Here is an 11,241-nt window from a genome sequence, read left to right on the forward strand (position 1 = left end):
GGCCTCTTTAGAGAGAAAAGGAGAGACAAGTTCTCACCAATTTTCTCCAAAAGAAACCCTAAATGAATTTTGGCTATAAAGTCATATTTATACCTTAATTCATTGGAGTGGCAAACTTGTAAATAAGTCCAAAACCCACTCCATCTCTAATATGGCCGGCCATTGGGATATTTTTGGACTAATTGGGCCTTTGTGAATCATTATTCATTAAGTTGTCATACAACTTAAGTTAATGGACTTGGCATTCAAAGCCCATTGGGCCTTAAGGTCCAAAACTATCCCGAGGTCTTTAACGAACTTATTTGTTTGATTAATTAACATATTAATTAATCCTTGCCATATATAATTAAACCATTTAATTATTCTTACTCATTTCCATTGTTTCTTCAATCTCCACCTTACACGGTGTACGATCCATTAGGTTCCTTTTAGCGAGGCAGTGGGCGATTAAAACCATTTCAAATCGATTGTGAATTTGAAACTTACTTTCAATTCTCCCTTTAGTGATTATACACGTTTAGGGCTTCCACAAACCATGAGTGACACCTAGCAGCATATCATGGTTACCCAAGCTAATCAGAAGAAGTGGAGAACCTATTCAGTTTAGGACTACAAATGCAATACGGTCTTTCTCTAATACAATACTCTTGACCACATTGTTTGGTTTGATATTTTATTTATTTATGTCTATTATCCAATGTGATTCGTGTGCTTATATGATTACCTTGAATGTGATTTGGACGACTTCCTAAATCTCATTCATACTCTGGCGCTAGAGATTCTAAATCATATCATAGAGTATTCTCCCTCAAACGGTTTGAAGGTTAGAGATCCCTTGTTGCACATTCACTTGTCTCCATGGCTAAGTGGCTTAACCCCAACGATGCCGTGGACACCCCGATGGGGTGACTTTGACATAATCAAAGATCAAGGACTTAACCACAAGACAACTGTGATGCCTCAGGTCAAATGACTACTTTGCATTATCCCAACCATGAGTTCTCATGTGACATGAATATGAGAACTCTTCGTTGATCGTGTTCAGTGAACTCATTCTCTATTGAGCACCTACGTACTTGTCTTGATGTCACACACACCAATGACTCGAGACTAGTCACTCTCCCTGAGAGAAGACACAGGACGTACTGATCTTAACGGACTGTCAATGCCCAATTGGCAATCCTATGATCAGGAACGTTTAGGATGTGTCTACGAAAGAATGGTCTCATGAATCTAACTTCTTTAGATCGTATTCTTCCAATCACATATTCCTTGGACTTATCGTTTAAGCATATAACATTTATATGAGACGGCTTAAACAATAATATTTGCCCTTGATATTAAACTAGATTAGTTTAACATGTGAAATGTCCGTAAAGTATCATCACATGATTGGTTTTAGGGCACATTTCCAACATGAGTATGACGTGATGAAATGTGATTTGAAGTGCTTGTTGAATTGTGTGATGAAATGTGATTTGATGTGCATATTTGAAATGTGGTTGATTTGCATAATTGATATGATGTGATGAAATGTGAGGGCTAATTGTGGACCGTTAACCCATTGTCATGGGGTTTGTTGCTTCGAGACTTGTTTCACATATCGTATCATTATATCATTTCTCGTTTCGTTGAGCTGTTCTAATTGTGTACCTTGTGCTTTGTTCCATTTCTTGTTTTGATGAGCTTTTGTATTTTGAGTACTTGTTTCATGACTTGTTCTTTGAGCGTTGCTATATTCCATGGCCCTCATCTCGGCTCCGTTGAGTGATCCGGAACTGGGCATCCACTGGGGTTCCGTTAAGTGGTCTGGTTCCCTGCTCCGCCTGGATTCAGTTAAGTGGTCCGGAATCCCTTGTGATCCGTAATTCCATTGAGTGGTCCGGAATCGTATCAAGCTTGGATTTCATTCAGTGGTTTGATATGCATTGTACTCCGCGATTTCGTTGAGTGGTCCAGAATTGTATCCGCTCGGATTCCGTTAAAAGGTCCGGAATCCCTTCTACTTCGCGATTCCGTTGAGTGGTTCAGAATCGTATCCTGGGTTGAATTTCGTTAAGTGGTCTGGAATCCCCTTTGGTGTCTTGGTTCCGTTGAGTGGTCCAGAACTCGATGTTGATGGATTTCGTTGAGTGGTCCGAAATCGCATCATTTGATTCATTTGAGACAGCTTCAGAGATGTAGGCTTCGACCAAACTGTGTCACTCTTGCCCTGCATTTCGGTGTATTGTATGAGTTATTAATTGATGTGATAATTGGATGGTGTTGGAATGCATATGTGTGGATGAATGATGAGATGACTAGAGATTATTATCGTGCTTTGTTAAATGTTCCTTGAGGTGCTACATGATTGAATTGTGGTATTATGTTGAGACATAATGGTCTATGTGATGAATGTTCGAGTGTAGTGAAATGGTGAACTACGAATGGCTTGATCCCTATTGAGAGTACAAAGGCAATCTAATGAGGAGGTTAGATGTAGCCATAAAGTATATGAAAAATTATTACGCAATTCGAGGAATGAGTTGTGCTTGGTACATATTCCGGAGGCGAGGTATGTTAGATACAGGTTTTTTGTGACGTCACATGTCGGTTCTAGACGTATGTTGGGATCGGGGCGTTACACCTACGATTTCAATCCCCCTCCTCCTGCTGAAACCCTAGCCTTAGATTTGAATGGACCGCCTCAACCGCCGCCCACTGAAACATTAGCTTCTGACGCTTAAAACCCTTTCCCAAATCCCCAAGCCGCTACGGAGAAGACGACCAGCAGGCGCTGTTGCCGCAGCAGGTGGGATCCTCAGCCTGAGTCGAAGAATCAGAGTGGTGGTGGTGAGACAGGCAGTGGGACGAGGAAGAGGAAGTCGCGGTGGGCAGATGAGGAGCCGAAGGCGATTCAGCCGCGGGATTTCATAGGAGGTATTGAGTTTAATCCATAAATTCAAGCTTTGAATAGTAGGTGCTTGGGATTAGTCGAATGCTATCTTTGGGTTTGCCCTTAGATGATTGTCCTGAAGAGGCTAGGTTTCCTTCATCGGAACCTATATATGATAACATGGGAAATTATTGCTCATATTATTAAGAGGAACCCGAAATTTAAGCCCCCGGCTAATTACAGGCCACCCAAGCTTCATAATAAGCTTTACATACCGATGAAGGAATATCCTGGATACAATTTTATCGAACTTATCATTGGGCCGAGGGGTAATACGCAGAAGAGGATGGGTGGAGCCGAAGATGAAGGGGGAATGGTGGATGTATGACGAGTTGAAGAGGAGAGGAGATGAGGGTTTGGTGGGTTGGTGCAGAGGAGAGAATGGAGGGATAAAGAAGGAAGGGAAGGTCGGGGAAGGTAGAAGACGACCAAATAAAAGTTTTTTTTTGAATTTTTAATTTCCACGTGGACCCCTTAATGACACGTGGCATCCAGTCATTGTCCATATGGATGTCACGTCATCAATTAACGGGAGACTTAACAACCAGACTAATGGATGTATGAGACTGTCCCAAAATTAACACTTTAGGTATGACTCCGGGACGAAAAAAATTTCATGTACCAAATGTTGAAAACCACGAAATTTGAAGATAGTAAACTGAGATTTATCCTAAAATGAATTACTTGTTAATGAAAATAATCACGAGTTACGAGGCTACCCTTTGATGTGATTGTGTGGGTCCACCGTTTCCTCTCATCACACGTCCCTTGTAAGAGCAACTCCACCCATGGAGCCCTCCCCCTGGCAATCCACTATTGAATCCACCTTATTGAACAGTAACTGCCTTTAATGAATAGTAACTGCCATTAATGAACAGTAATTGCCATTTGCATCTCCACCATTGGAGCCCTCCCCCTAGCAATAGACAATAAAATATTAGTTTTTTTTGTTTGTTTAAATAATACAAAATAAAATTATTTGTAATTTCGAATAAGATTTTTTAAATCGTTCTCGTTGCGCCACGTGTCATTGTATCTAAAAATAATATCTTTAATTCTTTTGCCAAGAAAGTAATGATGAAAACAAAAAATGGTTTTTTTTTCTTCCTGTAATACAACACCTATCATAGAAAAAGTGAAAATAATGCATATAGATAAAAAAAATTAAAAAAACCGGACCCAACCTGACACAAAAAATGGTTTTTTTTTTTTCTCCCTTGCGTCAGCATGACCCCTCCCCCCTCGGGCAGCAGGCCTGTCAATTTTCCACAGGCCTGCAACTCGGGCTCCCACCCTCACTCAGGCCCTTCAACGCTGGACCTCCTCCCACTGGCCCTCGGGCCCTTTCCTGGAGCATGTCCCCCGAGCAAACTCCATGAGTGGAGTTGCTCTAATAAGGGTTTTTCTTGTTGATCAAGTACTTGTCTGAACTGGAGCAAATGTTTCCACTTTTTGGGTAGAGATTATGATTACCTCAGTTTCTTCTTGATTAAATTTACTTCTTTGAGCAATGTTCCATCAACTGGCAGAACCAATCTATAAAAGCAGAGACCTTGTAGCTATGGGGCTGTAGCTCATGATTACTTTGTGACTTCATCTCTCATTCCCAATGCTGCAACATACAACTAGGAAAATATTGTTTGATAAACCACATGATAAAAAATTTGTTCAATAGAATCTCTAAATGACCAAATAATTGTTAACGCATGATTATTTTAGACTCGTTAAAATAATATATAAGTTGTTTTGAGCTTAACATATAAAACTTGGATAAGCCCACCAGAAAATGAGAAAATTAAGACACAGGGTCTTCAAGCTAGCCCAAGAAATTCAGATGATAGAGTACAACCACGAGAACAAAAGACGACTGCCTTCAACAACCGCTCCTAGCCTTATCTACCGACAAGAAGAGAGGAGCGCAGAACTTAAAGCACTTTTTGACCGCTGAAGCCAGTTGGTAGGCTTGACAATTTTCTAGCATGGAGCTTCAAGACAAGTATGTCCAGATATCAACTTTGAACCATGTGTGTGTTGGCCACCGACGGGAAAAAAAATATATGAAGAGACATACATGTTGTCAGGCTTAGCGCTGTTTTTCAATTACTCTTGAACGAGCGTTGTGCTCAAGACACAACGATCTGGGAAATCATGCAAATAGCTGTGCATGAGTAATGCACAAAGCTATACATTGGTACGAGCGTATGAGCTATGAGGGCTTTGTCTGTAGTATCTCATGGCAGCTAAGATTTGCTTTGTCTTGCTTGTCAATCCAGTACTAGATTTCACGAGAAAGTGATTTTCTGCAAACCCGTTTTGACTTTTTGCAAGCCCATTAATTTTGGTCCCAAATTCTCGTCTGGTTTGTTCAGAAAAAACAAAAGGATGAGATAAAAACGGATGTGTAAAAATCATCCCCAATTACTAATTTAGCATGTGTATCTTCTCAATTTAGATTCTTTTTTCTGTGTACCAACAAACACAAAAGCAAACAATAACTTGGAATTTGATATGATTGTGAGCCCACCTGACATGGCTTGCAATTGCAAAGCAACAAGAAGTGAGACAAATCCATACAAATCAATAACTATTCAAAATCCATTTGTTTTAGGTAAAAGGCATTCCACATTACAGCTGCTGGACACCCACACACATGATTCCAGTCGTTTTAGGTAAAAAGCATTCCACATTACAGCTGCTGGAGACCCACACACATGATCCTCTCCCCTCCTTCCCCAACAACAACAACAAAAAAAAGATCGTACCCAGTGCACAAGGCTCCCGCTTTACGCAGGGTTTGAGAGAGGTGAATATCGGCTAGCCTTACCCCCATTTATGGAGAGGCTGCTTCCAAGTCTCGAACCCGAGACCTACCGCTCATGGGCGAAGGCACTTGCCATCGCACCAAGTGCGACCTCTCCCAACAACAACAACAAAAGAAAAAAAATAATTTGGCCAAGGCTAGTGAGAAACAGTTAAAAGAATGAAGAATATCAACCAGAAAAAACTCTCCAACCCTATATTGCTCTTTTCTTTCTTTTTCTCAAACACAAGTAGTACCACAGAAGGGACCTTTCCTCTGTTGGCTATACACATTTCCTACAGATTCTGGAAATCCCTTCCACGTGCGTCGTTAAGTGAGGTTTATGACTTACAACACCACATCCTTTCTGGTGAAAGTACAACCGAGAGTCGAGCGTGATCAGAGAGAGTATAATCTTCGGGCCATATTCCCTTCTCCACCTCACGGGGATATAGAACTGCATTCTTCACATTGAATCCCAGGGAGTCCTGCATGCCTCGTTTGGACTCCTCTCTACTACCGTTGAGACTTTCCTTATCCTCTGACGCTCTCGAACTCCAAATTCTATTCTGCAATGCCAAAGGTTTTAGACACGCGATGTTAATCTTGTAGTACTTTGGAAGGACTATTACATGACGGCAATGCTAATGTAATTTCAAAAGGAAAATAAAATAAATTATTATGGATGTAATGTACCTTAAATTCTTCGTAATCAAGAACACCATTTGCATCGGTGTCTGCCTGGATCCAGAGATCCCTTGTCTCCTGGAAACCTAGTCCCTTTAGGATGACCAATTAAATTAACCTGCAAATACCTATATGAGCAAGTTTGATCTTTCCATTTGAACTTTATACAGCTTAATAGCTAATAGAACCAACCTATTGTAGTGCTTCACAGAAAGCTGAGGAGGTAATAAAATCACCATGACTATCACCCTTCAGAAAGGCAAATGCATCATTTTCAGCCATCGAAGCTTTTCGAAGCTGGCGCTGAAAACCCCAAAAGGAAAAAGGAAGTTATAGGATTGCATGTAGAAACTGTCTAGAGCTTGCATGCCCTATAATATAAAGGATCGAAGCATCTTTTCAAAAGTTTTGAACAAAGCTTTCTGTGCACAATATATCTGATGAACTACGATTCTTGCCCTCTGTGGCAAGGAATTAGATAGTAGGTAGAGAAAATGTGAACGGATGAGTGTTAATGACAAAAAAATAGAATATGGAAACCAAATTGCTTACCCGTAATATTCCAAAAACAGCTTCACACCAACTAGTCTTTAGTGGTTTTCGTGACTTATTGGGATTACAAAGCCAAATGAAGTCAACACTGCAGATGTTTCCCCTATGATTGCGGTGGCTAACCCACTGTCAGATATAAAATACAAATATTCCGTTAAAACAGATGATGAGCATTGTATAGATGGGTCCTTTGGCAGCCAGTAAATCATTGATTTTAGAATTTAAATCCAGAAAACACCAACCTTGTGAGCATCCGCATTGGTATATTGATGAGCAGTATCATATGTTGATTCAAAACCCTGTGATCTAAGGAATTTGTACACATGGCCTCGCTTACTTCCATTCCAGTCACTGCATTGAGAATAACAAAAAAAGAAATACAAATATAAGAACTACCATCCTACACAAAAGAATACAACCAGAGAAAGCCTACCATTTATTAAAATTCCATTGTTTGTGAAGGCGGCCTTCAAAAGGATTTACCAGTTAGGATAGCTAGCACCTTCAAAAGGATGTATATTTTAAAGATTTTCTTCAGAGTATTAGAAATGAGATACTTTGACATGGAACATTATCTAAAAAAGACAAGGCAGGAGACTCACCCACAGAGTACGATGGGCATCGGGTTTAGCTTCTTTTCATTCTGATATGACTTCACAAATTGCAAAATTTTGTAAACCTATTAAAAAACTTCAAGAAACGGGTTAGAATGATTGCTAGTGCAGCTTGTTAAAATAAGTTGACAATTATATGCCATAAGTTGATAACTTGTTTGGAAACTCTGAATACCTGATGCAATCGTACTATAGAGAGACTGGAATCATGAGGAAACAGCAAATGAGTATTCACAATTAGCATTTCTTGTTGAACGTTTCCTCTTTCGTGAAAATGGGGCAGCTAACTGAACATGTAATAGCTGAGCAACACGGTCTCCAAAATCATTAAAATGCAACTCTTGGCAGTTTCGAACACTAAAACAGTCCCTCCTCACAGCAGTCAGCAAACCTGTATAGAGAAAATACAATAAGTCAAGCCATAGAGCATGGAATAGACTTAAAAAGCTCATTTTAATCATGACAACACTCGCAAAACAAGAAATGAGTTGATATCAAACTTGAGGACCATTCTAAGACACAACCTCTTTGGAAACGCTAGCCGATATATGAAGAACCAGTGGAAGAACTCTCCAATAACTTAGACTGCTAAATTGTACTGGGAAAAGATAACAAAGAAAGGCCAATTCAACTGCAAAGTGTTGTGACAAAGCACTCCAATGCATGAAACATGAACCCATGTGTGCAGAATAATGTACATTTTTTCTCTGAACTTTCAAGTTGTTCAGCATCTGACTTATATTGCAGTTGTGAACTTGGAATTAACATATGAATGTGAGTTAAAAAAAACCGCACATTTTACCCATGGAGCAATGCAATAATGAGATTTAACTAAACTCGAATCCAGATAAGTCTAATGTATTAAAATCGACATTAAGGGGAATAGATTCAAGATAGCAATATACCATCTCCCCGGTTGTTAGTTCGGGCGAGCTTAAAGGTAGTATAGCCTGCATCACCAAGCCTGTCCAGGTACATATTCACAAATTCTTCATTTCCAACCCAGAACTCTTAATATTGCAAAAAATGGGTTAGTGTCAGCACATATAGTTGGAAAGGGCCATGACCCTTAAAACCTCATATGCAACAATGGGTATTTTGTTTGAGGCCCAAAAAAGCAAAAGGGTACTCAAATATCACCTGCAGACAAATAAAGGCAGATGATTCACAGAGCAACCAATCCAAAATCCTGTGGTTCCTGGCCACCCAAAACGGCCCGTAGTCGCTCTCGCTAAGGCTTTGATTCTGTTTCACACACACCATAAAGAAATTGAGAAAACAAACTCAGATAAACTAAGTCCGTTTGATAACCACTTCGTTTTGAGAGTACAAACGGCTCTAAAAACGAAATAGTTATCAAACAAAGTGACTCTAAAAACGAAATACATCAAATCACAAAGAAACGCAAATGCGATAGAATAGGACCTGTTGATCGAGTCTTTTGTAGATTGGAGCCAAAATATTGAAAGTCATGCACGAGACTAAGCAAGGCCCTGCCAAAGTCTCTGGCTTTAGCTCTGCTATCGACGGCAACGATATGCAGCTGCCGCTGTAGCTCCTTGAAAGGCTCTCACTTTCTCTGCGATTAATCTTTGCCACATTAGAACCCGCACCTAAACCCTGCAACGTCTCAAAATTTTCAGTATCCATTATCCAATAAACGATTTCCTGAGTACCCATTTTCTCAGAAACCAAATCCATGGAAGAAAATCAGAAGCAAGAGAGAGAAAGAGGAGAGAGATACTATTTGTTAAAAGTTTTAAATTTTTCGTCGCCAGAAAAATATATACCCCACCGATGCGGTAGCCGGGAACGCATTATGGCACTGACGTTGGGGGGCTTGTGAATCATATTTAATGGGACAACAATGTAAACATTCATATGCTTATAAATATCTTGGCCCACAAATTGAGGCGTAATCTTTTTAAGGGAGGCAGATTGTCTGCCCTCCGTGTTGTAGTGCCCTTCCATGCCCTTGTATTTGTGCGGTCACGGTTAAGCCACGTTAATATTTTATATTTTTATTATTTTTTGTCTTATTATCTCTATTAAAAAATTAATATAAAATGTTGACGTGGTTTAACCATGACCGCACAAAATAGGAGGGCATTATGGCACTTACGTTGGGGGGCTTGTGAATCATATTTAATGTGACAACAATGTAAACATTCATATGCTTATAAATATCTTGGCCCACAAATTGAGGCGTAATCTTTTTAAGGGAGTCGGATTGTCTGCCCTCCATGTTGTGGTGTCCTTCCATACCTTTGTATTTGTGCGGTCACGGTTAAGCCACGTCAATATTTTATATTTTTATTATTTTTTGTCTTATTATCTCTATTAAAAAATTAATATAAAATGTTGACGTGGTTTAACCATGACCGTACAAAATAGGAGGGCATGGAAGGGCACCACAACTAGGAGGGCAAACAATCTGCCTCCCTTTTTAAGTATCAATTTTGAATGGTAATGCAGGTCTCCTTCAAACCATTTTTGACCAAGCAAAATTTTTGAGGCTGGTTGTGTGGGCTTTAAAGTTACGTAATACAACCTTTGAACTAGACTTGTAAACGAGTCGGGTTCAATCCGATCCGTTAAGTTAATGGAGCATCCGAATCCGACCCGTTAAGCTAACGGATCACCCGTTTTACCCTTTAACAATTATTATTATTATTTTGCATAGAGTTTATTTTTTGTTGTTAAGACTTTACTGAAATTACTAAAATATCCTCAACTAACGAGTGCTAACGGGTTGACCCAAGGTGACCCATTAGTTAACGGGTTCACCTGTTAGCAACCCGACCCGTTAAGCATCCACCCAAATACTAATATTAATGGGTCGGGTACAAAATGCCATGTCTGCCATGCATTTTGCATATTCCGTTTAAAGCTTACGTAACACAACTTTTGAACGACATTGGGGTGGTGGCGCAGTTGGCTAGCGCGTAGGTCTCATAGCTTCTGAGTGATCCTGAGGTCGAGAGTTCGAGCCTCTCTCACCCCATTCCTTTTTATCTTTTGCTATTATAGGAAAACAAAAACATTTTAACTTTCAACTTCTAACAACATGAACATGGCCTAGTAGTATTTATCTTTCACAATTTTAAATGCCCCAAGAGTTCGAATTTCCATATGATTTCTTTAACGTCTCAACTTCTAACACTATCATGGTCTAACATGATTTCTTTAACGTCTCAACTTTTTGCTATTATAGGAAAACAAAAACATTTTAACTTCCAACTTCTAACAACATGAACATGGCCTAGTAGTATTTATCTTTCACAATTTTAAATGCCCCAAGAGTTCGAATTTCCATATGATTTCTTTAACGTCTCAACTTCTAACACTATCATGGTCTAACAGTATTTATCTTTTACAATTTTAAGAAAATATCCCAAGAGTTCGAATTTCTGCTTCCCAAATGATTAAACAAAAAAACAATACCGTACTGAGATTCCATTTTATCTTTTGCTATTATAGGAAAACAAAAACATTTTAACTTCCAACTTCTAACAACATGAACATGGCCTAGTAGTATTTATCTTTCACAATTTTAAATGCCCCAAGAGTTCGAATTTCCATATGATTTCTTTAACGTCTCAACTTCTAACACTATCATGGTCTAACATGATTTCTTTAACGTCTCAACTTTT

The 11,241-nt window shown here is 39.4% G+C and overlaps 1 non-coding gene and 1 pseudogene across 1 annotated transcript; one reads left to right on the forward strand and one right to left on the reverse strand.

Moving 5' to 3' along the window:
* Positions 1–5,493: 5,493 nt before the first annotated feature.
* Positions 5,494–9,418, reverse strand: LOC126629858 (uncharacterized calcium-binding protein At1g02270-like; annotated as a pseudogene).
* A 1,089-nt stretch (positions 9,419–10,507) lies between these two features.
* On the forward strand, positions 10,508–10,592 carry TRNAM-CAU (transfer RNA methionine (anticodon CAU)). The gene is given in 2 exon segments: positions 10,508–10,545; positions 10,557–10,592. It is a non-coding gene; the product is annotated as a tRNA-Met (tRNA).
* Positions 10,593–11,241: the final 649 nt, after the last annotated feature.

Source organism: Malus sylvestris, chromosome 7 (genome assembly GCF_916048215.2).
Source record: "Malus sylvestris chromosome 7, drMalSylv7.2, whole genome shotgun sequence".
Taxonomy (NCBI): domain Eukaryota; kingdom Viridiplantae; phylum Streptophyta; class Magnoliopsida; order Rosales; family Rosaceae; genus Malus; species Malus sylvestris.